Here is a 24,478-nt window from a genome sequence, read left to right on the forward strand (position 1 = left end):
ATCAAAATCATGCACCCAGGGCTACGGTCCCCCTGGCCTTCCCCACTCTACACCCCTGCTCCAACCACTACCCCTTCATTCAGAACACAAGCCCACTCACCCCTTTGTGTGTGGCGACATTGCGGGACAGAGGAGGCTTATCTTGTTTTTTTTAATAAAATTTTTATTGGTTTTTCACAGTTTTTATAAACACAAACATTACACAATAAAAACAAACAAACACATAAACAAACATGTATAATTTCACATCCTTTTTTCTTAAACCTTACTTCACCGACTTCCCCATCCCTCCCCTTTCTGCATCCCAATTTCCAAATTTGTTTCAGCAAATCCTACCCCTTGATTTTATCAGATTTTCCCTTATTCTTTACCTTTACTTAATCTTTTACAGCTGTAATCCCGTTTTTTCAAAAACCTCAACATTTTAACATTCATTAATTTTACAATGTTTCTTGAGATAAATTTTAAATTTCTCCCAGTCTTCATCCGCCGTCTCTTTCCCCTGGTCACGGATTCTGCGGGTCATTTCCGCCAGTCCCATGTAGTCTATCACCTTCATTTGCCATTCTTCCAGAGTGGGTAAATCTTGTGTCTTCCAATACTTTGTGATGAGTATTCTTGCTGCTGTTGTGGCATACATAAAAAAAGTTCTATCTTTCTTTGGCACCCCTTGGCCGACAATGCCCAAGAGAAAGGCCTCTGGTTTCTTAGGGAAAGTACATTTAAGTACCTTTTTCATTTCATTATATATCATTTCCCAGAAAGCCTTGATCTTCGGGCACGTCCACCAAAGGTGGAAGAAAGTACCTTCAGATTCCAGAGGAGGCTTATCTTGGCCCCCAATGTGGGAATTCAATCTGCTATGCCCTTCTTGATAGCCATAGGAGGCTTTAAGCCCCTCCACCCATCAGGAACCAAATCTTAGCCTACTTTGGCAAATGTGGCTGCAGGCTGTGCCAGGGGCAGTGCTGATAGAACCGCCATTGGGCTTCTCTCCTATACACCCCTTGCCCATTTAAGCAGCCAGCAACTGAGGCTCAGCTTGCTTGTTATTGCGCTGGGCTGACTTTACCTTGGCTACGGTGGTTGCCATTGTTCAAGGGGCCTGGTAGGAAATTGCCCACCAGGGTATGGACATGCCCAAGGATTAAGACATTCTGGGAGATGATTTATAATGAAATGAAAAAGGTATTCAAATATACCTTCCTGAAGAAACCAGAGGCCTTTCTCCTGAGCATGGTCGGCCAATTGGTGTCAAAGAAGGATAGAACTTTCTTTATGTATGCAACAACAGCAGCAAGGATACTTATCGCAAAATATTGGAAGACACAAGATTTACCCACCCGGGAAGAATGGCAGATGAAGTTGATGGACTATATGGAACTGGCGGAAATGACTGGCAGAATCCGAGACCAGGGAGAAGAGTCGGTGGAAGAAGATTGGAAAAAATTATTTACAGAAATACTGTAAAATTAATGAATGTTAGAAAAATGTTGGAATGAAGTTACATGGCTTTAGTGGAAACGTTATAAGGAATTAAGTATAAATAGATTAATAGAGTATTAAAGGGAAAAAATAAGGTTAGAATGAGCTAAGATAATTATAGGATAGAAAACAGAGGAAGATGGAAAGGAATTGCTGAAATAATTAACAGAACTGGAATACAAAAAGGGAGGTGTGAGGAGGTCGTGGAAATAAGTGAATGAAAGATGGGATAATGAAATTGTTTGATTTATTTTATTGTTTTTGTTTTGTTTTGTTAGTTTATTGTATTGTATTGTATTGTATTGTATTGTATTGTCTTTTTAGTGTTTAAATTTGTGGAAAAGTAATTATTATTATTATTATTATTATTATTATTATTATTATTATTATTATTAAAGGAAATTGCCCACCAGGGTAATTGGCAATGACCCAGTGGTTTTGCCTACCTTTACAGCACTTATCACAACTGGTTGGGCATTGGGGAAATCCTTTGTGCTGGACGGAGGGGAGGTTGTAGTCTCTGTTAGGATATTTCCGTTCCACCTTAAAAGGGAGCAGGCTTTGTGAGTCAGAGTCTGCCTATTTCCTGTTTCCACAGGATGTTTCTGTTGTGTCTTTTGTTTTCTCTCTCTGCGTCTGGAGACACTGAAGCAGGCAGTCATGTTTTTCTTTGTTCTGATCAACGCTGAATAAAACTTGTAAATAATGCTCTCCTGAGTGCGACTTTTGCTGTGCATTATCTGCTGATAGAGAGCGTGCATCAGCTCTAGAAGATGGCAAGAAATTTCTGGAGCTCATGTAGCTAATTGCTGATACTGCGTGTCTACGGGAGATCGATGGATCGTCCGGCAGCCGGCTTGGGGGCCATGATGGACTTTGTCTCCCTGGCAGTATCCCAACAGTCACCACCTGCCACTCCAAATGCTGGGGTATCCCATTAAAGGGATCCGGGGGGAGTAGCCATGTCCGTGTGCCTAGGCAGGGCCAAGGCTGAAGGCACTCTCCCAAACGGTGGTCCCTGCAGGGGTCACCCTATTCTTAGGAACCCCCGCCAGGATTGACCATGCATCCCTTCCAGTGGGTGAGCCAGAAGTATTTTGATTGCCCCATGCCTAAGGCATACCTCTTTCATCTGTATCTAGTAAAGTTGTGGCCTGTTTTGACCCAAAGTCCAGTCTTATTGGTTTCTTATTATACAGGTTGGGGTATGGGAAGTTCGATGCCTGGTCCTGCAGGAGGAGTCTACTGGATCTGGCCATCTAGCATTCTATTCTCGCAGTGGTCCACCAGATGCCTGCAGGAAGCCAGGATTTGAGCGCAAGAGCACTCCCCACCAACTGTGGCTTCCAGCAACTGGAATTCAGAAGTATTGCTCTCTCCAGCTGTGGAGACAGAGCACAGCCATCAGGGATAACTGCTCTCATTAGCCCTCTCCTCCACGAAGGTTGCAGGTTCAGTCCCTGGCATTTTCAGGTAGGGTTTGGAGAGACCCCTCTCTGAAACCCTGCAGAGATGCTGACAGTCAGCTTAGACAGCAGAGTCGTACCTTGCATCTCGAATGCCTTGCTACTCAAATGTTTTGGCTCCCAAACTCCACAAACCTGGAAGTGAGTGTTCCAGTTTGTGAACATTCTTTGGAACCTGAACATCTGACACGGCTTCCGTGGCTTCTGATACAGTACAGGAAGCTCCTGAAGTATACCAGAAGGAGCATCTCCACCCTCTTCGTTCAGCTATTGACCTTGTTTAGAAACTCGAACCTGGATAATAGAAAATTGGCAACCTGTGCATCTCTGAGCAGCGTAACATGTTGTCCCCAGTAGCTGCTTCTGTGTGGCATCTGGCTGCTGATTTCTACTAGTTTTATCAACACTGTTTACAAGGTTTAGCCTCACGCAAAAACCAGAACATAACCCATGGTGGTTATAGGGTATATTATTGGGGAGGGGTTGCCACACCTCCCTTCCCATTTTGTCATAGTTCATTATCCTCATTGTGGCTCAACAGACTCTTTTGGGAGAATCCTTTCTCCTTCTCAGGTTCTTTTCTACAGATCTGCTCTGCTTCTGCACAATCGTGCTGGTTGAAACTTCTGTCTCATGAGGACAAGGTGCTATTTTGGCTGCATAAGCAAGGACACATACCTGAAAACAGGAAAGAGAGGGAACGTGGTTTTTTAATTTGCTTTTATTGCAAGGGGCAAGCTGGTATAATCATGGAACATTTTGCGATGGCTTATTCTTTCGATCCACATGTTTTGGTGAAGAAGCAGAAGGCGTTTCTAGCTGGGGATGAAGCAGCAATCCAGTGGCTCTTAAAAGATCCTGGGTAAGCAGACCTCCTCCATGAGTCTAACCTATTTGAAAACAAAGCAAAATATAAAGCAGTTATTTCCATTTCACCTGGAATCAGATGTCAAAATGATGAAGATAGGAAGGCAGAGCATTGCAGGCAATGAATGAGCTAAGGCAATCAACAATAAGTATTGAAAGGAAATATAAACTCCTTTGGACAAGAACAAATACGTTTCTGAGCACAAATCAAAGTGTCTGTGCTGACCTTTAAGGCCCTAAACGGCCTTGGCCCAGTATACCTGAAGGAGCATCTCCACCCTCATCATTCAGCCCGGATACTGAGGTCCAGCGCCAAGGGCCTTCTGGAGATTCCCTCCCTGCAAGAAGTGAGGTTACAGGGAACCAGGCAGAGGGCCTTCTCAGTGGTGGCGCCCGCCCTGTGGAACGCCCTCCCAACAGATGACAAGGAAATAAACAACTATCTGACTTTTAGAAGACATCTGAAGGCTGCCCTGTTTAGGGAAGTTTTTATGTTTGATGTTTCATCGTGTTTTTAACAATGGGTTGGGAGCCACCCACAGTGGTTTGGGAAACCCCGCCAGATGGGCGAGGTATAAATAACAAATTGTTGTTGTTTGCTGTTTTCTTGTCATGGTTTTCTGTATATATTTGTATTGTTCTAGAGAAGATCCCCAGCTCATCTGAGAACTGAACAACAGCAGAAAATGACGAATGAAGGAAAATGGAAGATATAGGCAATATAAACAGGCAAAAGAAAAGAAAAGTGAGGCATGCCTAGGACTCTACTGTCAGATTCTGGTGAACAAATGAGGACAGATTCCAGTTACAGAATCAAGTCTGAAACTGTTCAAACTCTTTAGAGATATTGACATGAGTTTTCAGAATGAAGGATGAAAAGAGTTAGTTATGTGAGGAATATGGGGAAATCCCGGTACTAAATTTGAGTTGGACCTTTTCTCTTTTGCTCTATGGGAAAGCAAAGAATGGCACCATGATTTAAATGATATGTTAATAAGTTGCGGAATGTAAGGCATATGGCAATTCCATCAGCCCTACAAGGCCAGTTGAAGTGATGATATTCCAGCTAAACTATTTAAATTTTTAAAAAATGATGCTGTTAAGGTTTTACACTCAATATGCTAGCAAGTTTGGAAAACTCACCCGTGGCCAGAGGATTGGAGAAGATCCCAGTCCCAAAGAAGGGAAGTGCCAAATAATGCTCCAACTACCGCACAATTGCAGTCATTTCACACGCTAGCAAGGTTATGCTTAAAATTCTACAAAGCAGGCTTAAGCAGTATGTGGACCAAGAACTTCCAGAAGTGCAAGCTGGATTTCGAAGGGGCAGAGGAACCAGAGACCAAATTGCAAACATGCGCTGGATTATGGAGAAAGCCAGAGAGTTCCAGAAAAAATCTACTTCTGCTTCATTGACTATGCAAAAGCCTTTGACTGTGTTGACCACAGCAAACTATGGCAAGTTCTTAAAGAAATGGGAGTGCCTGATTACCTCATCTGTCTCCTGAGAAATCTCTATGTGGGACCAGAAGCTACAGTTAGAACTTGATATGGAACAACTGATTGGTTCAAAATTGGCAAAGGAGTACGACAAGGCTGTATATTGTCTCCCTGCTTATTTAACTTATATGCAGAATTCATCATGCGAAAGGCTGGGCTGGATGAATCCCAAGCTGGAATTAAGATTGCCGGAAGAAATATTAACAATCTCAGATATGCAGATGATACAACCTTGATGGCAGAAACTGAGGGGGAATTCAAGAACCTTTTAATGAGGGTGAAAATGGAGAGTGCAAAATATGGTCTGAAGCTCAAAATCAAAAAAACTGGTCCCATCACCTCCTGGCAAATAGAAGGGGAAGAAATGGAGGCAGTGAGAGATTTTACTTTCTTGGGGATCCATGATCACTGCAGATGGTGACAGCAGTCACGAAATTAAAAGACGCTTGCTTCTTGGGAGAAAAGCAATGACAAACCTAGACAGCATGCTAAAAAACAGAGACATCACCTTGCCAACAAAGGTCCGTATAGTTAAAGCTATGGTTTCCCCAGTAGTGATGTATGGAAGTGAGAGCTGGACCATAAAGAAGGCTGATCGCCGAAGAATTGATGCTTTTGAATTATGGTGCTGGAGAAGACTCTTGAGAGTCCCATGGACTGCAAGAAGATCAAACCTCTCCATTCTGAAGGAAATCAGCCCTGAGTGCTCACTGGAAGGACAGATCCTGAAGCTGAGGCTCCAATACTTTGGCCACCTCATGAGAAGAGAAGACTCCCTGGAAAAGACCCTGATGTTGGGAAAGATGGAGGGCACAAGGAGAAGGGGACGACAGAGGACGAGATGGTGGGACAGTGTTCTCGAAGCTACAAACATGAGTCTGACCAAACTGCGGGAGACAGTGGAAGACAGGAGTGCCTGGCGTGCTTTGGTCCATGGGATCAGGAAGAGTCGGACACGACCAAAAGACTAAACAACAACATCAGCCCTACATGTTAAGTATATCTGAGCAAGGGCTACAACACTAGAAGATAAGAAGAGGCTGTAATATTTGCAAAAGGAGATGGGGAAAAACCCAGGTGCATTTCCTTGGCTGTAAGTCCCATTGTGGTTCACAGAAATGAGTCATTAGTCAAGTGATTGTGGAGAAAAGATTGAAAACCCTGAAATCAGAGGCTGCTTGACATGCTCAGCCTGGAGGGTTTGGGCTGTGGATGCTGTTTGTGAGATTATGCTTACCTTTGGCAGGTTCTTCAATCTCTCGTTTGGGGAACCGAGATTACTTCTTTTTACAACACTTCATGTTCACCCACCCCTTGCATTTTCCAATCTGAGTCATGTGGAGACACGTCAGAGGTAGGCAAAGACCCCCTTCAGCATTGCATTCTTCTCTAGTCTGTGGTGGCTTCTGGGGTTCTTGACTCTGTGGTGTCTCCTGGGCTTCTTGACTCTGTGCTGTCTCCTTAGAAAATCCTGCACAATGAGAGAGAGAAAATATCACTGTACACTGCGGAGAGCAAAATGTTATAGTTTAGAAAGGCTGTTCCATATGAACCAGCCCAGACCCTGTGATCACCATCTGAGGCCCTTCTTCATTTGCACCCTCCATGAGAGGTCTGGAGGGTGGTAACATGGGACTGGGCTTTTATCTGCTGGTCCGTGTTTGTGGAATGCTCTCCCCAAGGAGGCACACCTGGAGCCATCATTACATATATATGTGCACCAAGCCAAAGCTTTCCTTTATAACCAGGCCTTTGACCTTGAACTAACAAATTTGATAATATAATAAAATAAGGAAGTGTTTATAGTTTTGAGTAGTGCTCTCCTCTCCATTCCATTTTCCCTCCCCAGTTTTACACCCACCCAACCACCCACACTCCTTTACAGACCTCTTTAGGATATGGGATTATTTGAAGGGGGCTGTCCCTAACATTTACTGAGGTTTTCCCTGCCCTAAAGCTTCTTGGAGCTGCTGCAAATCTTAAGGTGCTCCTCAACCCTTGTTGATATGTCTCTCTGCTGCATGAGTGCTGTTGCTTTAAACAATGCAGGATATCCAGCACTTGAGCTCCCCAGTAAGGATCTACAAATGTTTAGCTGAAATCTAAACTCCTGTAACTTAAGCCAGTTATAGATCTAATTTCTCACTGGGCAGCAGAAAGCAAACATTTCCACCCTTTCATGGAGCAGACCAGCATCAACCCAGTATCTGCAGGCTGTGGCTCTTTCCCTGAGAGCCACTGTCTGTTTATATAAACAGTATTAAGTTAGGTGGACCAGTGGCAGAAGGGTTAAAAGGACTGAGCTGTTCTCAAAACCTTTGAATAGTGCGGTTTCCCAGCCCCAATATGCAGGACCTGAAGACAACTGCCTTCTTCTGTATCACTTACCAGATGTAGCCAGCAGCAGCAAAGACGGAATAGCCAAACATATCTGGAGGATCTTCATGGCTCTGTTAGGATAGACGGTGCAGGGCCACAGGCCAGCAGGTTGTCAGGGGAGAGCCTATTGATACATATTTGTAGGATCCTTGGCGAACTCTTTCCTCCCACTTCCTTGCAAAGTCCAGCAGTCACCATGCCCTGAAGGATAGTGAGGCTGCATGTTCTGCCATCAGCACACTGTCTTCCCCAGAATAACATGTAGAGATGGCCCATTGTGAGACCTGGAGGTTGCAAAGATGGGAAGAACCACCCAGATGAGTTATTGAGTACCTACTTTTAGAACAAAAGCCTGTGTACTGGAAGAGGCAAAGGTCACCAGTGTCAAAGCAATGATTCTTCAAGATCAACATCATTGGACTGGTCATGTTGTTCAGCTGCTTGATTAGTGGTCAACAAAAGATGTTTAAAGATTCTCTGAAGGCAAATCCAAAAAAAAGTAGTATAAATACCAAAAAAGGGGAAACACTGGTCTGTGAGCACTCCAATTGGTGAATAGCCTTTATCAAATGTATTATGGTCTTCAAAGACGCTCGAACTCAGTGTGGTAGCCTGGTAGATGAAGGGAACGCAGTGGATGTAGCCCACCTTGATTTCAGCAAGGCATTCGACAAGGTGCCCCATGATATTCTTGTAAAGAAGCTGGTAAAATGCGGTCTTGACTATGCTACCACTCAGTGGATTTGTAACTGGCTGACTGACCGAACCCAAAGGGTGCTCATCAATGGTTCCTCTTCATCCTGGAGAAGAGTTACTAGTGGGGTGCCACAGGGTTCTGTCTTGGGCCCGGTCTTATTCAACATCTTTATCAACGACTTGGATGATGGACTCAAGGGCATCCTGATCAAATTTGCAGATGACACCAAACTGGGAGGGGTGGCTAACACCCCAGAGGACAGGATCACACTTCAAAACGACCTTGACAGATTAGAGAACTGGGCAAAAACAAACAAGATGAACTTTAACAGGGAGAAATGTAAAGTATTGCACTTGGGCAAAAAAAAATGAGAGGCACAAATACAAGATGGGTGACACCTGGCTTGAGAACAGTACATGTGAAAAGGATCTAGGAGTCTTGGTTGACCACAAACTTGACATGAGCCAACAGTGTGATGCGGCAGCTAAAAAAGCCAATGCAATTCTGGGCTGCATCAATAGGAGTATAGCATCTAGATCAAGGGAAGTAATAGTGCCACTGTATTCTGCTCTGGTCAGACCTCACCTGGAGTACTGTGTCCAGTTCTGGGCACCACAGTTCAAGAAGGACACTGACAAACTGGAACGTGTCCAGAGGAGGGCAACCAAAATGGTCAAAGGCCTGGAAACGATGCCTTATGAGGAACGGCTAAGGGAGCTGGGCATGTTTAGCCTGGAGAAGAGGAGGTTAAGGGGTGATATGATAGCCATGTTCAAATATATAAAAGGATGTCACATAGAGGAGGGAGAAACGTTGTTTTCTGCTGCTCCAGAGAAGCAGACACGGAGCAATGGATCCAAACTACAAGAAAGAAGATTCCACCTAAACATTAGGAAGAACTTCCTGACAGTAAGAGCTGTTCGACAGTGGAATTTGCTGCCAAGGAGTGTGGTGGAGTCTCCTACTTTGGAGGTCTTTAAGCAGAGGCTTGACAACCATATGTCAGGAGTGCTCTGATGGTGTTTCCTGCTTGGCAGGGGGTTGGACTCGATGGCCCTTGTGGTCTCTTCCAACTCTATGATTCTATGATTCTATGATTCAGGACAAAGGGAAGAAACATGCTATGAAGAAGGCACGCTTGGCAAACCCTCACCATGATCAACTCCCACCTGGAAACCTATGTCCCCACTCTGAAAGGACATGTGGATCAGAACTGGCCTCCACAATCACTGACAGACTCACTGTTAATACCGTGTTTATGGAAGACAATCTTACTTGGCTATGAGTGATCACCAAAGAGGGAGGAGGAGGAGGAGGAGGAGGCTGTTAGATCCATGACTGAATTGCAATAGGCCAATAAGGACCTTTCACTCTCAATTGTTTAATGGGGCAGCAAAAAGCCTTTTGCCTCTCCGCTCCCCCTTCTATTCTAAATTATATCCCTAAAATAAAGGAAAGCTTGGGAGGAACCAGGAGTGGGATTTTTGTGTCAAAAGACAATGAACTCCACTCACTTCAGATACTGAAACCCAATTCCTGGGGGTGGGTTATGTTCACATGAGCCCCTTGAAGCACCTTGGAACACAGTGGCATTACGTCTTTGGTTGGCACCCGGGGCAGGACCAGCGGCTGCACAGAGGGTGGACAAAACATAATGTGCCAGCCCAACCCTTGCCACTTCTGCTGGGAGGGCTTGGAGCACAGAGGTTTCATGGGGCAATGCTGCAATGCTCTTGCCCACAACAGCCCAGTCGACCACCACGAACCTTGACATACACATCCTTCCAGCACTTGCTGGGCAGCCTTTCAGTGAAGCACACAGAGGCAAGGTGACAAGGCCAGGTCAGGCTCCAGAACCCAAAGACCCCTGACTGCAGGCAGGGTAGGGCAGGGCAGGGAGAATTGCTTGGTTCTCACCTCCTCAAAATCATCCATCCACCCAGGGCTACATTCTCCCTGGCCTTCCCCACTCTACACCCCTGCTCCAACCACTATCCATTCATTCAGAACACAAGCCCGCTCACCCCTTTGTGTGCAGCAGCATTGCGGGAAAGCGAAGTGAAAGGTCGTTATTAGTCTATTTCAAATCAGCCATGGATCTAATAGTCTTCTTCTTCTTTGGCGATCACTCATAGCCGAGTAAAATTGTCTTCCATAAACTCGGTATTAACAGTGGAGGCCAATTCTGGATCCACATATCTTTATACAGTGGGGACATAGGTTTCCAGGTGGGAGTTGATCATGGTGAGGGTTTGCCAACGTGCCTTCCTCTTAGCATGTTTCTTCCCTTTGTCCTGAGTTCGTGCTTCTTTAAAGACCATGATACCTTTGGGAAAGGCTGTTCTCCAACTGGAGCGCTCGCAGGCCAGTGTTTCCCAATTTTTGGTGTTTACACTACATTTTTTTTAGATTTGCCTTGAGAGAGTCTTTAAACCTCTTTTGTTGTCCACCAGCATTACACTTTCCATGTTTAAGTTGGGAATAGAGTAGTTGCTTTGGAAGATGATAATTAAGCACAACAACATGACCAGTCCAATGATACTGATGTGGAAGAATCATTGCTTTTGACACTGGTCACTCATGAGACAGAGGTTTCAACCAGCATGGCTGTGCAGAAGCAAAGCAGATCTTTAGAAAAGAACCCTAGAAGGCAGAAGGATCCCCCAAAACAGTCTGTTGAGCCACAATGAGGATAACGAAATATAACAAAATGGGAAGGGAAGTGTGGCAACCCCCTCCCCAGTAATATACCCTATAACCACCACGGGGTATGTTTTGGTTTTTGCGTGAGGCTAAACCTTATAAACAGAGTTGATAAAACTAGTAGAAATCAGCAGCCAGATGTCACACAGGAGCAGCTACTAGGGACAACATGTTACGCTGCTCAGAGATGCACTGGTTGCCAATTTTCTATTATCCGGGCTTGAGGTTCTAAACAAGGTCAATAGCTGAATGAAAAGGGTGGAGAAGCTCCTTCAGGTATACTGGGCCAAGGCCGTTGAGATTATTAAAAATCTTTCTAGACAGTGGTTTTCTTTTAAAAAAACAACAACCAAGCATGACAGTAAACAATTTGCAACATTATGGTCACTTTGATAACAGTAAACCTGAATTGATTTGAAAGCATTTATAAACCAGTTAACATTTTAAAAATCTGTAAGCAGCACACAGTTTTAAAAGCAAAGAATGCCATTAAAACAGCAATACACCCTACATATTCCATAAACACAGTACTAACAGTGAGACCGTCAGTGATGGTGGAGGCCAGTTCTGGATCCACATGTCCTTCCACAGTGGGGACACTGCACTGGTTTCCAGGTGGGAGTTCATCATGGTGAGGGTTTGCCAAGCGTGTCTTCCTCGTAGCATGTTTCTTCCCTTTGTCCTGAGTTTGAGTGTCTTCAAAGACCATGATACCTTTGATAAAGGCTGTTCTCCAATTGGAGTGCTCACAGCCCAGTGTGTCCCATTTTTCTGTGTTTATACTACTTTTTCTTAGATTTGCCTTCAGAGAATCTTTAAACCTCTTTTGTTGACCACTAATCAAGCAGCTGAACAACATGACCAGTCCAATGATGCTGATCTTAAAGAATCATTCCTTTGACACTGGTGACCTTTGCCTCTTCCAGTACACAGGCTTTAGTTCTAACAGTAGTTGCTCAGTGACTCATCTGGGTGCTTCTTCCTGTCTTTGCGTCCTCCGGGTCTTACAATGGGCCAAAACCTCCAATCTTTCCATCTCTACATGTCATTCTGGGGAAGACAGTGTGCTGATGGCTGAACCAGCAGCCCCACTTTCCTTCAGGGCATGGTGACGACTTGCTAGACTTTGCAAGGAAGTGGGAGGAAACAGCTTCCCAAGTATCCTACAAATATGGATCACTCGTCTCTCCCCTGACAACCTTCTGGCCTGTGGCCCTGCACCCAGTCTCACTGCACCGTCTATCCTAACAGAGCCATGAAGATCCTCCAGCTATGTTTGGCTATTCTGTCTTTGCTGCTGCTGGCTACGCCTGGTAAGTGATACAGAAGAAGGCAGTTGTCTTCAGGTCCTGCATAGTGGGGCTGGGAAACAGCACTATTCAAAGGTTTTGAGAACAGCTCAGTCCTTTTAACCCTTCTGCCACTGGTCCACCTAGCTTAATACTGTTTATACCAACAGACAGTGGCTCTCAAGGAAAGAGCCACAGCCTGGAGATATTGGGTTGATGCTGGTCTGCTCCATGAAAGGCTGGAAATGTTTCCTTTCTGCTGCCCTGGAGGGAGAAATTAGATCTAACTGGCTTAAGTTACAGGAGTTTAGATTTCAGCTAAACATTTGTAGATCCTTACTGGAGAGCTCAAGTGCTGGATTCCCTGCATTGTTCAAAGCAACAGCACTCAAGCAGAAGAGCGACATATCAACAAGGGTTGAGGAGCAGCTTAAGATTTGCAGCAGCTCCAAGAAGCTTTAGGGCAGGGAAAACCTCAGTAAATGTTAGGGACAGCCCCCTTCAAATAATCCCATATCCTAAAGAGGTCTGTAAAGGGGTGGGTGTGGGTGGGTGTGGGTGTAAAATTGGGGAGGGAAAATGGAATGGAGAGGAGAGCACTACTCAAAACTATAAACACTTCCTTATTTTACTGTATTATCAAATTTGTTAGTTCAAGGTCAAAAGACTGGTTACAAAGGAAAGCATTGGCTTGGTGCACATATATATGTAATGATGGCTCCAGGTGTGCCTCCTTGGGGAGAGCATTCTACAAACAGGGACCAGCAGATAAAAGCCCAGTCCCCTCAGATGGTGATCACAGGGTCTGGGCCGGTTCCTCTGGAACAGATTTCTCAACCTGTGGGTCTCCAGATGTTGTTGAACTACGACTCACATCACCCCTAGCTAGCAAGGCCAGAGCTCAGGGAAGATGGGAGTTGTAGTCCAACAACATCTGGGGACCCACAGATTGAGAACCGCTGGGAGAGAGGCAGACCTGGCGGTACTGCAACCCCGAGCCATTTAAGCCTCATAAGTCAAAACCAGAACATTGAATTGCAGCTGGAAATTAACGGGTAGCCAGTGCAGTTGGGCCAGGAATGGTGTAATATGCTTGGGCCCTCTTGGCCAGTTGAGCAACCAGGCCACCAAATTCAACATCAGCTAAAGTTTCCAAACTGTCTTCTGAGGCAGCCTACATATAACGTGTTGCAATATTATTGAAGGTCCCAGTTCTATGGATTCCAAACAGGGTTGGAGAACATGTGTCAGGGACTGGCTGGACGAGGAGGAGTGGTGTTGAGGTGACAGCTTGGAACCCACAAATGGAAATCCCAGAGGAAGAAAGCTCAGATCATGGGAGTTGGTGGTGGGATACTGAGGAGAGGTCAGAGGGAGAAGATTAGGAGGAGGTGCAGTGTACCAAAGGGGCAACAGGGTTTAGTGAGCAGGAGAAACCTGTGACAGGGAGCAGTTCAGACTCCAAGGCTGAAGCAGAGGAGGGGTCGTGGTGAAGAGGTTGCTGAAGAATGCTGGGATTCTTTGTCTCAAGCTGTGACAAGCTCCCCTCCTCATTGGTCTCCAAGAAGGTGCAGGACAATGAGTATGGCAAATGGTTGAAGGAACATCGAGGTGGGAGTTGGAATGCCACTGTATCCTGATGTGCCAATGAACTTGTACCCCCTTTTTCTTCCTCTTCTGAATTTTCTTTTTTAAAAAAAATAATATTTATTAATTTTCAACAATTTAAACACAACACTACAAAAAACAAAAAAACCCCACAATACAACAATACAATACAGTACAAAAAACACTACACAACACTAACACAAACAATTAACAAAACAAAACAAAAACCATTCAAAACACAATCCAATTTCAATATCTTATCTTTCATTCACATGTTTCCACGACCTCCTCACACCTCCCTTTTTGTCTTCCACTTCTATTAATTGTTTCAGCAATTCCTCTCCATTTTCCTCTATTTTCTATCCTATAATTATCTTAACACATTCTAACTTTATTTTCCCCTTTAATACCGTATTAATCTATCTATACCTAATTCCTTATAACATTTCTACTAAAGCCATATAACTTCATTCCAACATTTTTCTAACATTCATTAATTTTACAGTATTTCTGTAAGTAGTCTTTAAACTTTTTCCAATCTTCTTCCACCGATTCTTCTCCCTAGTCTCGGATTCTGCCAGTCATTTCCGCCAATTTCATGTAGTCCATCACCTCTTCTGAATTTTCTTTGCCTCCTGAAAACCCATAAGATTACTTTTCTCTCTGCAGTGTACAGTGATATTTTCTCTCTCTCTCTCTTTGTGCAGGATTTGCCCAGGAGACACCACAGAGTAGGGAAGCATGCAAGGCTCAGGGTGGTACTTGCTTACCTCAAACGTGCGTCAATTTTCCTGAGATTGGAAGCTGCGGGGGGAAGATTAAGTGTTGCAAAGAAAAGTAATCTCGGTTTGGCAAACAAGAGATCAAACATATTGCCAGAGGTAAGCGTAATCTCACAAACAGCATCCACGGCCCAAACCCTCCAGGCTGAGCATGTCAGGGAGCCTCTGATTTCAGGGTCTTCAGGCTTCTCTCCACAGTCGCTTGACTAATGACTCATTTCTGTGAACCACAATGGGACTGACAGCCAAGGAAACGCACCTGGGTTTTTCCCCATATCCTTTTGCAATTACTACAGCCTCTTCTTATCTTCTAGTGTTGTAGCTCTTGCTCAGATATACATAAAATGTAGGGCAAATGGAATTGCCATATGCCTTACATTTAACAACTCATTAACATATCATTTAAATCATGGTGCCATTCTTTGCTTTCCCATAGAGTAAAAGAGGAAAGGTCCAACTCAAATTTAGTACCAGGATTTCCCCATATTCCTCACATAACTAACTCTTTTCATCCTTCATTCTGAAAACTCATGTCAATATCTCTAAAGAGTTTGAACAGTTTCAGACTTGATTCTGTAACTGGAATCTGTCCTCATTTGTTCATCAGAATCTGACAGTAGAGTCCTAGGCATGCCTCACTTTTCTTTCCTTTTGCCTGTTTATATTGCCTATATCTTCCATTTTCCTTCATTCGTCATTTTCTGTTGTTGTTCAGTTCTCAGATGAGCTGGGGATCTTCTCTAGAACAATACAAATATATAAAGAAAACCATGACAAGAAAACAGCAAACAACAACAATTTGTTATTTATACCTCGCCCATCTGGCGGGGTTTCCCAAACCACTCTGGGTGGCTCCCAACCGATTATTAAAAACACGATGAAACATCAAACATAAAAACTTCCCTAAACAGGGCAGCCTTCAGATGTCTTCTAAAAGTCAGATAGTTGCTTATTTCCTTGTCATCTGTTGGGAGGGTGTTCTACAGGGTGGGCGCCACCACCGAGAAGGCCCTCTGCCTGGTTCCCTGTAACCTCACTTCTTGCAGGGAGGGAATCTCCAGAAGGCCCTCGGCGCTGGACCTCAGTGTCCAGGCTGAATGATGAGGGTGGATATGCTCCTTCAGGTCTACTGGGCCAAGGCCGTTTAGGGCCTTAAAGGTCAGCACCGACACTTTGAATTCTGCTCAGAAACTTATTTGTTCTTGTCCAAAGGAGTTTACATTTCCCTGAAATACTTGTTATTGATTGCCTTAGCTCATTCATTCCCTGCAATGCTCCACCTTCCTATGTTCATCATTTTGACATCTGATTCCAGGTGAAATGGAAATAACTGCTTTATATTTTGCTTTGTTTTCAAACAGGTTAGACTGATGGAGGAGGTCTGCTTACCCAGGATCCTTTAAGAGCCACGTAGAATGCTGCTTCATCCCCAGCTAGAAACGCCTTCTGCCTCTTCACCAAAGCATCTGGATCGAAAGAATAAGCCATTGCAAAATGTTCCATGATTATACCAGCTTGTCCCTTACAATAAAAGCAAATTAAAAAACCACGTTCCCTCTCTTTCCAGTTTCCAGTTATCCGTCCTTGCTTATGCAGCCAAAATAGCACCTTGTCCTCATGAGACAGAAGTTTCAACCAGCACGATTGTGCAGAAGCAAAGCAGATCTGTAGAAAAGAACCCTAATAGGAGAAAGGATTCTCCCAAAACAGTCTGTTGAGCCACAATGAGGATAGTGAAATATGACAAAATGGGAAGGGGTGTGTGGCAACTCCCCCAGCATATACCCTATAACCACCACAGGTTATGTTTTGGTTTTTCCGTGAGGCTAAAGCTTGTAAACATTATTGATAAAACTAGTAGAAATCAGCAGCCAGACGCCACACAGAAGCAGCTACTGGGGACAACATGTTACGCTGCTCAGAGATGCACTGGTTGCCAATTTTCTATAATCCGGGCTTCAGGTTCTAAACAAGGTGAATAGCTGAATGAGGAGGGTGGAGAAGCTCCTTCAGGTATACTGGGCTGAGGCCATTGAGATTATTAAAAATCTTTCTAGACAGCGTGCAGAATGCTGGAGAAGAGGAGGAACCGGGGAGGTAGCAGGTGGAAGGGGCTGAGGTTAAAGGGTGCATTTGCAGTGCTGTGGATGAGCAAGATGGAACACTGGGATGAAAGAAAGGGGTTGTGGGTCAGGGGGATGGAGATTTTGGGGGGTAGTAATGTCTGTGGCAAGTGGCTGAGGGAGGTTGAATGGAAAGACTGGAATGCAAGGAGAGTGTTTATAACACTTCTAGGCAATGCTTAGCTATATGGACTCAATATGAGGTAGCTTCCTATCTTCTAAAACACACACCCTACCTCTGGCCTCCTTTGGAAAAAGATGGCGGGTCTCAAACACCCAGAGATGGAAACCCTCCCATAGTAACTTGATATATTTCAGAAGTCATTGCTGGAAAGGATATTAAAGGCAGCCTGGTCCAACCTTCAGCTCAGGGAAGAATCTCCAGCACAGGTTGGAACTGCAGCATCCTTAAGAGATAACTATTCAGCCTCTGATTATACCTCTTGGGCTTCCCGATGAGGTCAGCGGTTCAAATCCCCGTGACAAGGGGAGCTCCCATTGCTCCGCCCCAGCTCTTGCCAACCTAGGAGCTCGAAAGCACACCAGTGCAAGTAGATAAATAGGTACCGCTGTGACGGGAAGGTAAACGGCGTTTCTGTGCTCTCTGGTTTCGGTCACAGTGTTCCGTTGCACCAAAAGCAGTTTAGTTATGCTGGCCACATGACTCGGAAAGCTGTCTGCGGACAAACGCCGGCTCCCTCAGCCTGAAAGCGAGATGAGAGCTGCAACCCCATAGTCGCCTTTGACTGGACTTAACCATCCAGAGGTCCTTTACCTTTTACCTTTTACCTATACCTCTAGTAGGGAAGACCTCCGACATCAGACTGATCAACACAAAACCACCTTGCATGTAGAATAGTAGCTTTCAGAAAGGAAGGCTACAGAATGATGGGAACTGTAGCCACTTTGGCTACTCCAGGTTTTGGATGTCTTGAAAAACACTAAAGCATTCTGCAGCAGCCAATTATCTGTTTTTCTCTTTGGCTTGATGGTATCCTCATCTCTGGATTAATTTGTAGTTTGCTTCATCTTCAAAGTGCCTAATGTACACTATGAGCCTATTCATTTTTTCAGTTTGTGTTTTAAATCTCTCAACTTTTTTGTTGTTCCTACACCGTACATTCCTGCTCTATTGCTTGTTTTAAATACTTCTATTTAAAAATTAAAAAAAACCCCTCCACATTGTCCTAAGAGCCAGTGTGGTGTAGTGGTTAAGAGCGGTAGTCATGTAATCTGGGAAACCGGGTTCGTGTCTCCGCTCCTCCACATGCAGCTGCTGGGTGACCTTGGGCCAGTCACACTTCTGTGAAGTCTCTCAGCCCCACTCACCTCACAGAGTGTTTGTTGTGGGGAGGAAGGGAAAGGAGAATGTTAGCCGCTTTGAGACTCCTGAAGGGGAGTGAAAGGCGGGATATCAAATCCAAACTCTTCTTCTTCTTCTTCTAAGATAGGTAGGCAGTTTTTGTTTTGTAAGAATGAGGAAATGCTGAAAGAGGCAACTTGAAACTGTCCTTAACGTTTGTGGTCCATAACTGGGATGCTGTCTTTGTGCAAACTGCTCTGACTGACAGACTGTAGCAATACCTTTCCAACGGCCTTTGATTTCGGCAAGATTCCCTTCAACCGCTCCCAGTGTCACAACGTCCTACAAATATCGAAAGCTCCGTCTTGCCCTGGAAACCTTTGAGACTTGGCCTTGCTTGTAACACTGCATCCAGCTTTCCTGCATTTCTCCATCCCAGCTGAGTCATGAAGATCCTCCAATTGTGCCTGGCAGTTCTCTCTTTGCTGCTCCTGTCTTCCTCAGGTAAGGGAGAGGGACACTTGTCAGCCAATGGGAAGGGTAAGAGGAATCAAGATGTCCTTCTGTGGCCCTGTAAAGCGAACAAGCGTTTCCCTCTAACATTTATAGCATAGAAGGAAACTGGCTTGGGCCTTCCATTAGAAAGTTTCCCCAGAAGCTGAGTGCTGCACCCTGCACTGCAACTCCCATTGCACACTTTCGCAGAACTGTAGCAGCTTGTGTTCCATTTCAAGATTTGTAAACTATTAAAATATCATAATACATCAAACATTAAAAGTTTCTCTAAACAGGGCTGCCTTCAGATGTCTTCTAAAAGTCTGGTAGTTGCTGTTCTCTTTGACGTCTGGTGGGAGGGTGTTCCACAGGCCGGGCACCACTACCAAGAAGGCCCTCTGCCTGGTTCCCTGAGATTTGCTTCTCGCAGTGAGGGAACTGCCACAAGGCCCTCAACGCTGGACCTCAGTGTCCGGGGTGGAGACACTCCTTCAGATATACTGGACCGAGGCCGTTCAGGGCTTTAGAAGTCAGCACCAACATTTTGAATTGTGCTTGGAAACGTACTGGGAGCCAATGTAGGTGTTTCAAGACCAGTGTTATGTGATCTCGGCGGCCGCCCCCAGTCACCAGTCTAGCTGCGGCATTCTGGATTAGTTGTAGTTATACATATATTTCATACATACATAGATAACTACATATACTATGTAGTTATTCGTAGATTTCAGTTGAACATTAGAAAAACCTTCTTGATGGTAAGAGCAGCTGTGGTGGACTCTCGCTCACTGAAGAGCCATCTGTTGGGGGACGCTCACATTCTGGATTCTGCATTGTCAATGCCCTCCATCATCTCCTATAAACCAATAGGAAACTCACTTGGAATCCTGGTTTCAGTGAAGGCAAACCGACACCATCCTTGCACAAAAGGGATGCTTTGGGGGGGACCTCAAGCACAGCAGATATTCAAAAAAAATCTTAAGGGTGAGGGACTCAGGAAACCTTCTCCCACCCAAAAAATTAGCCTGCAGACTAATGAGGCCCATTGTCTATTTGTGGGGGTGGGGACTGGAGAGGAGGGCGCATGGAATGGTGTACCATGGATGAAGCCATGGCCAGCTGAGACCATGAAAAGGAGCGCTCTGAACTATAAGCACTTTGTTGAAGGTCCCATTTCTGATGAAGTGATTCTAAAGCAGGAATGGGGAGCAACTTCAGCTAATGGCTCAACATCCAGAGAGTCAAGGAATCCCCCATTCCTGAACTTGTGCCTCCCTTTCTTCCTCTTCTGAATTTCCTCTCCTCTCCCCAGTGGACAGTAACCTATTTTTCTTCCTCTGTGTAGGATCTGCCCAGCTAACACCAGGGAATAGTCAACAATGCGGTGGTGTTTGCAGATTTGGAGGTTGTATCTATCCCTTCATTCAGAGGGGGAGATGTGGATTTCTGAGGATATGTTGCGTAAGGTAACTTCAGCTCACCAGACAAGAGATCAAATGAGTAGCCAGAATATAAGTGTCATCAAAGTTTTTTTGATGCTTGCTAGACTTAACCGGACATTTCTTTAGATGTCTGAAGGCAGCCCTGTTTAGGGAAGTGTTGAATGTTTAATAGAATATTTTATTTTAATATTTTGTTGCAAGCCACCCAGAGTGGCTGGGGAAATCCAGCCAGATGGGCCGAGTATGAAGATATTATTATTATTATTATTATTATTATTATTATTATTATTATTATTATGTTGTATAAAGTATGCATGTTTGCATGCATTATTGTTGGCCCATCAAGAAGACTTCCCCCAGGGCAACTTCCAAATGGCAATAAAATTTGATCCACAAAGGGATAAAATATTAAAATGGTTCGTAGTGCAAATGCTGCCTCCGAAATGGGAGTAACTCTGGTATTTTTGCATTTCCTGATTTCTCAGGGAGGAATGATTGCTGCCTGCTTACTCAGGATCCCTTGAAAAATGGGAGATGTTCCCTCACCTTGAGAGCCACTGGATCCTGCTTAATCCCTTGCTGGAGACGCCTTCTGCTTATTCCCCAAAGCATCCAGATAAAAATTAATAAATGAAGACTTCAGAAAAATTCCATCAATTGTATGAGCTTGTTCCTTGTAATAAAAGCAAAATAAAACACTCCATCCCCTCTGTTTCCTATTTTCAGGTATGAGTGCTGTTGCTTTTGAAGCCAAAATGGCACATTTCACCTATGGGGAGGAATCCCCCCAAACAGCTCCAAGAGAAGGACTGAATGACAAGGAGGAGAAGAAAGGAGGAGGGAATGGGAATTAAGGAGAAGCAATTTTATTCAGTTCACTTTTAAAGGCATTCCAACATTATTTGCACTTTCTGAAGCAATAGGAGAACTGAAACAGAATGTGAATACAGTGGTACCTCAGGTTAAATACTTAATTCGTTCTGGAGGTCCCTACTTAACCTGAAACTGTTCTTAACCTGAAGTACTACTTTATCTAATGGGGCCTCCTGCTGCTGCCGTACTGCTGGAGCATGATTTCTGTTCTCTTCCTGAAGCAAAGTTCTTAACCTGAAGCACTATTTCAGGGTTAGCGGAATCTGTAACCTGAAGTGTATGTAACCTGAATCGTATGTAGCCTGAGGTACCACTGTACTATGTGCTCTGAATTTTTCAGTGCAGTTCTCCAACCACACAACTTGGGGGGAAATGCATGCAATTGGGGAAAGTGTGTCTAAGTATGCATATATTAATGAAAACAAGAATGCATTATATCAGGGAATGTTTCTATATTGGGGAATATTTAGTTGCAGAAATATGTATTTTGGGCAAAATTTCATACAAACAGGAAATTGCCACTGAAATGTTGATTTTTTTATTAAAAAATGCAAGTTTATGTGGAAATGCGGAGAACTGGATTTAAGACTGGAAAAATGAGAAGCCGAGACAAACCACAAGGGAGAGATTCTCCCATTCCTAGAAGGAAGAGATGAAAGGGAAAGTCCTAGAGACGGACATGGCTGGCTTGTTGAAGCAGAGAATAAAGGCACTGCTCCATAGCAACATTTTATTTTGCATGTTGGTCATGAAATCTCTAACCCACTGTTCGTCTCTTATATATGATGGAGTATGGAGAAATGCTTGGAAAATGTTCTTGCTTTCTGTTTCTTTACACTTCCAAGCCACAGTTTCTGGGTTCTCCAGTAAAGATAAAGGTAAAGGGACCCCTGACCATTAGGCCTAGTTGTGGCTGACTCTGGGGTTCCGGCGCTCATTTTGCATTATTGGCTGAGGGAGCCGGCGTTCAGCTTATGGGTTATGTGGCCAGCATGACTAAGCAGCTTCTGGCGAACCAGAGCAGCGCACAGAAATGCCGTTTACCTTCCCGCCGGAGTGGTACCTATTTATCTACTTGCACTTTGATGTGCTTTCGAACTGCTAGGTTGGCAGGAGCTAGGACTGAGCAACGGGAGCTCACCCCATCATGGGGATTCGAACCACCGACCTTCTGATCAGCAAGTCCTAGGCTCTGTGATTTAACCCACAGCGCCACCCACGTCCCGGGTTCTCCAGTACGGACTGACAAAGACTTCCTTGGCCCACGGTAGATGATAGCCAGCTTGCTGATATTTGTAGTTTTGCCTTCCTTCCAAGAGGTGGAGGCAGAGACTCGCTTTCCTTTGCGAAAAAGTCAGAAGCAGAAGGAAAGGAAAGGTTCTCCTTTGGTGGGTGCATTTCAGTAAACAGAAAAAAAGAGAGAAAGAGACACAGGGACAGAGAGAAAGCAGGGGAGCTCTGGGGTCTGGTTTTATTCTCTGTGTTACTCAGAGATGTTTAACTTAAACAACAATGAGTCTTTTAAAGGCTTGAGTTCTTAATATGGCATAAGCCAGGCTTCCCCAAGCTAGTGGCCGGGTTGGGCCTTATCATCCAGGAATTTATTTATTTATATAATAATAATTTTATAATAATTTATTCTTTATACCCGGCCCATCACACTAGATTTTTCCCAGCCACTATTGGCGGCTCCCAACAGAATATTTAAAATATGATAAAAGACCAGACATTAAAAGCTTCCCTAAACAGAGCTGCCTTCAGATGTCTTCTAAAAGTCAGATAGTTCTTTATTTCCTTGACATCTGACGGGACGGCGTTCCATAGGTTGGACACCACCACTGAGAAGGCCCTCTGCCTGGTTCCCTGCAACCTTGCTTCTCGCAGGGAGGGAACCGCCAGAAGGCCCTCGGAGCTGGGCCTCAGTGTCCAGGCTGAATGATGGGGGTGGAGACGCTCCTTCAGGTATACTGGGACAAGGCCATTTATATTATTAAAAGTGCAGGTAGGTAGCCGTGTTGGTCGGCCGGAGTCGAAACAAAATATAAAAATTTCTTCCAGTAGCACCTTAGAGACCAACTAAGTTTGTCGCTGGATTGAGCTTTCGTGTGCATGTACACTTCTTCAGATAGAAGAAGACACTTCTTCAGTATCTGAAGAAGTGTGCATGCACACGAAAGCTCATACCAATGACAAACTTAGTTGGTCTCTAAGGTGCTATTGGAAATATTTTTTTATTTTGTTTATATTATTAAAACAGTGGTTTGTTTTAAGAAAACAGCAACAACCAAGCAACACAGTAAACAATTTACAACATTAGAGTGACTTTGATAAAAGCAAACCTGAATTGATTTGAAAGCATTTATAAACCACTTAACATTTTTAAAATCTGTAAGCAGCACACAATATTCCAAACAACTAATGCCATTAAAACAGCAAAACATCCCAGAACCAATTAAGTACCAGTATAAAAAGATCTTTGGTGTGTGTGTGGGGGGGGTGAAATTAAATGAAACAAAGCAAAGCAAAACAAAACAAAATCCTGGGATTCCAGGAGAGAAAAAAGTTTTTTTTAAAAAAACACAAACACCTCAAAGCTGAATTACAAATATGTGAAAAACAAGGGGAAAATGAGAAAAATCAGTCAAATGAGGGGACCCCATAAAACGTTGTCTTATGTGAACAATTTCAACGTAATCCATGGATTGACTGTGCAGCCAACCATTTGATTTAATCTCATGGTATTTTTTAAAAAGCATTTTACAAGAACAATTTATCTGATAAACCAGAATTTCGGCATCTTGCCAAAGATATTATTGTTCTTTGTTGCCTACCTTAAGATGGTTAAACAATGGTACCTTTTTACGATGAAAATTACTTACTAGTTCTATTGTGTTGTCAGGGAGCATAGGAACAAAGGACACTGGTCATTTCGGATCGGTCTATCTAACTAACTCAGTACAGTTCTACCTTGTTGTCATACTAAATCCATTCCGGAAGTCCGTTCAACTTCCAAAACATTCGGAAACCAAGTTGCGGAAGCATATCAACCTACCCTCACTTGCTTCTCTCCCAAGACCTCATTGACACACTGTTTTCTCAGAGCATCCTCATCCCACTCCTGCCTTTAGAACCTTAGGAAAGCAGCCAATGAAATCAGAGTGACGCTGACTTACAATTTTATTCTATAGTAAGAGATAGAGCGATATCCTGTACCTCCTGTGAAGTATGACCTTTCCTCCTGACCCCATCTTATCTTCACAACAACTTCAAGGGTAATAATAATAATAATAATAATAATAATAATAATAATAATAATTTTATTCCTTGCATCCCACCCATCCGACCAGGTTGCCCCAGGCTCTTGGGGCGGCTTCCAACAAATGTATTGCACCATTCCCCCACTGAGCTCAAGGCACTGTATGTGGCTGATCCCCAGCTGATATCCTCACAATGTTCTGGCTTGGGTGAG

The 24,478-nt window shown here is 44.1% G+C and overlaps 1 long non-coding RNA gene across 1 annotated transcript; it reads left to right on the forward strand.

The window, feature by feature from the left end:
- The first annotated feature begins 18,588 nt into the window (after positions 1-18,588).
- LOC309529017 lies at positions 18,589-20,834 on the forward strand. The gene is made up of 3 exons (XR_014218034.1): positions 18,589-18,706; positions 20,040-20,160; positions 20,622-20,834. It is a non-coding gene; the product is annotated as an uncharacterized lncRNA (long non-coding RNA).
- The last annotated feature ends 3,644 nt before the right edge of the window (positions 20,835-24,478 follow it).

Source organism: Podarcis vaucheri (assembly GCF_965113315.1).
Source record: "Podarcis vaucheri genome assembly, chromosome: 3".
In the NCBI taxonomy this organism is placed as follows: domain Eukaryota; kingdom Metazoa; phylum Chordata; class Lepidosauria; order Squamata; family Lacertidae; genus Podarcis; species Podarcis vaucheri.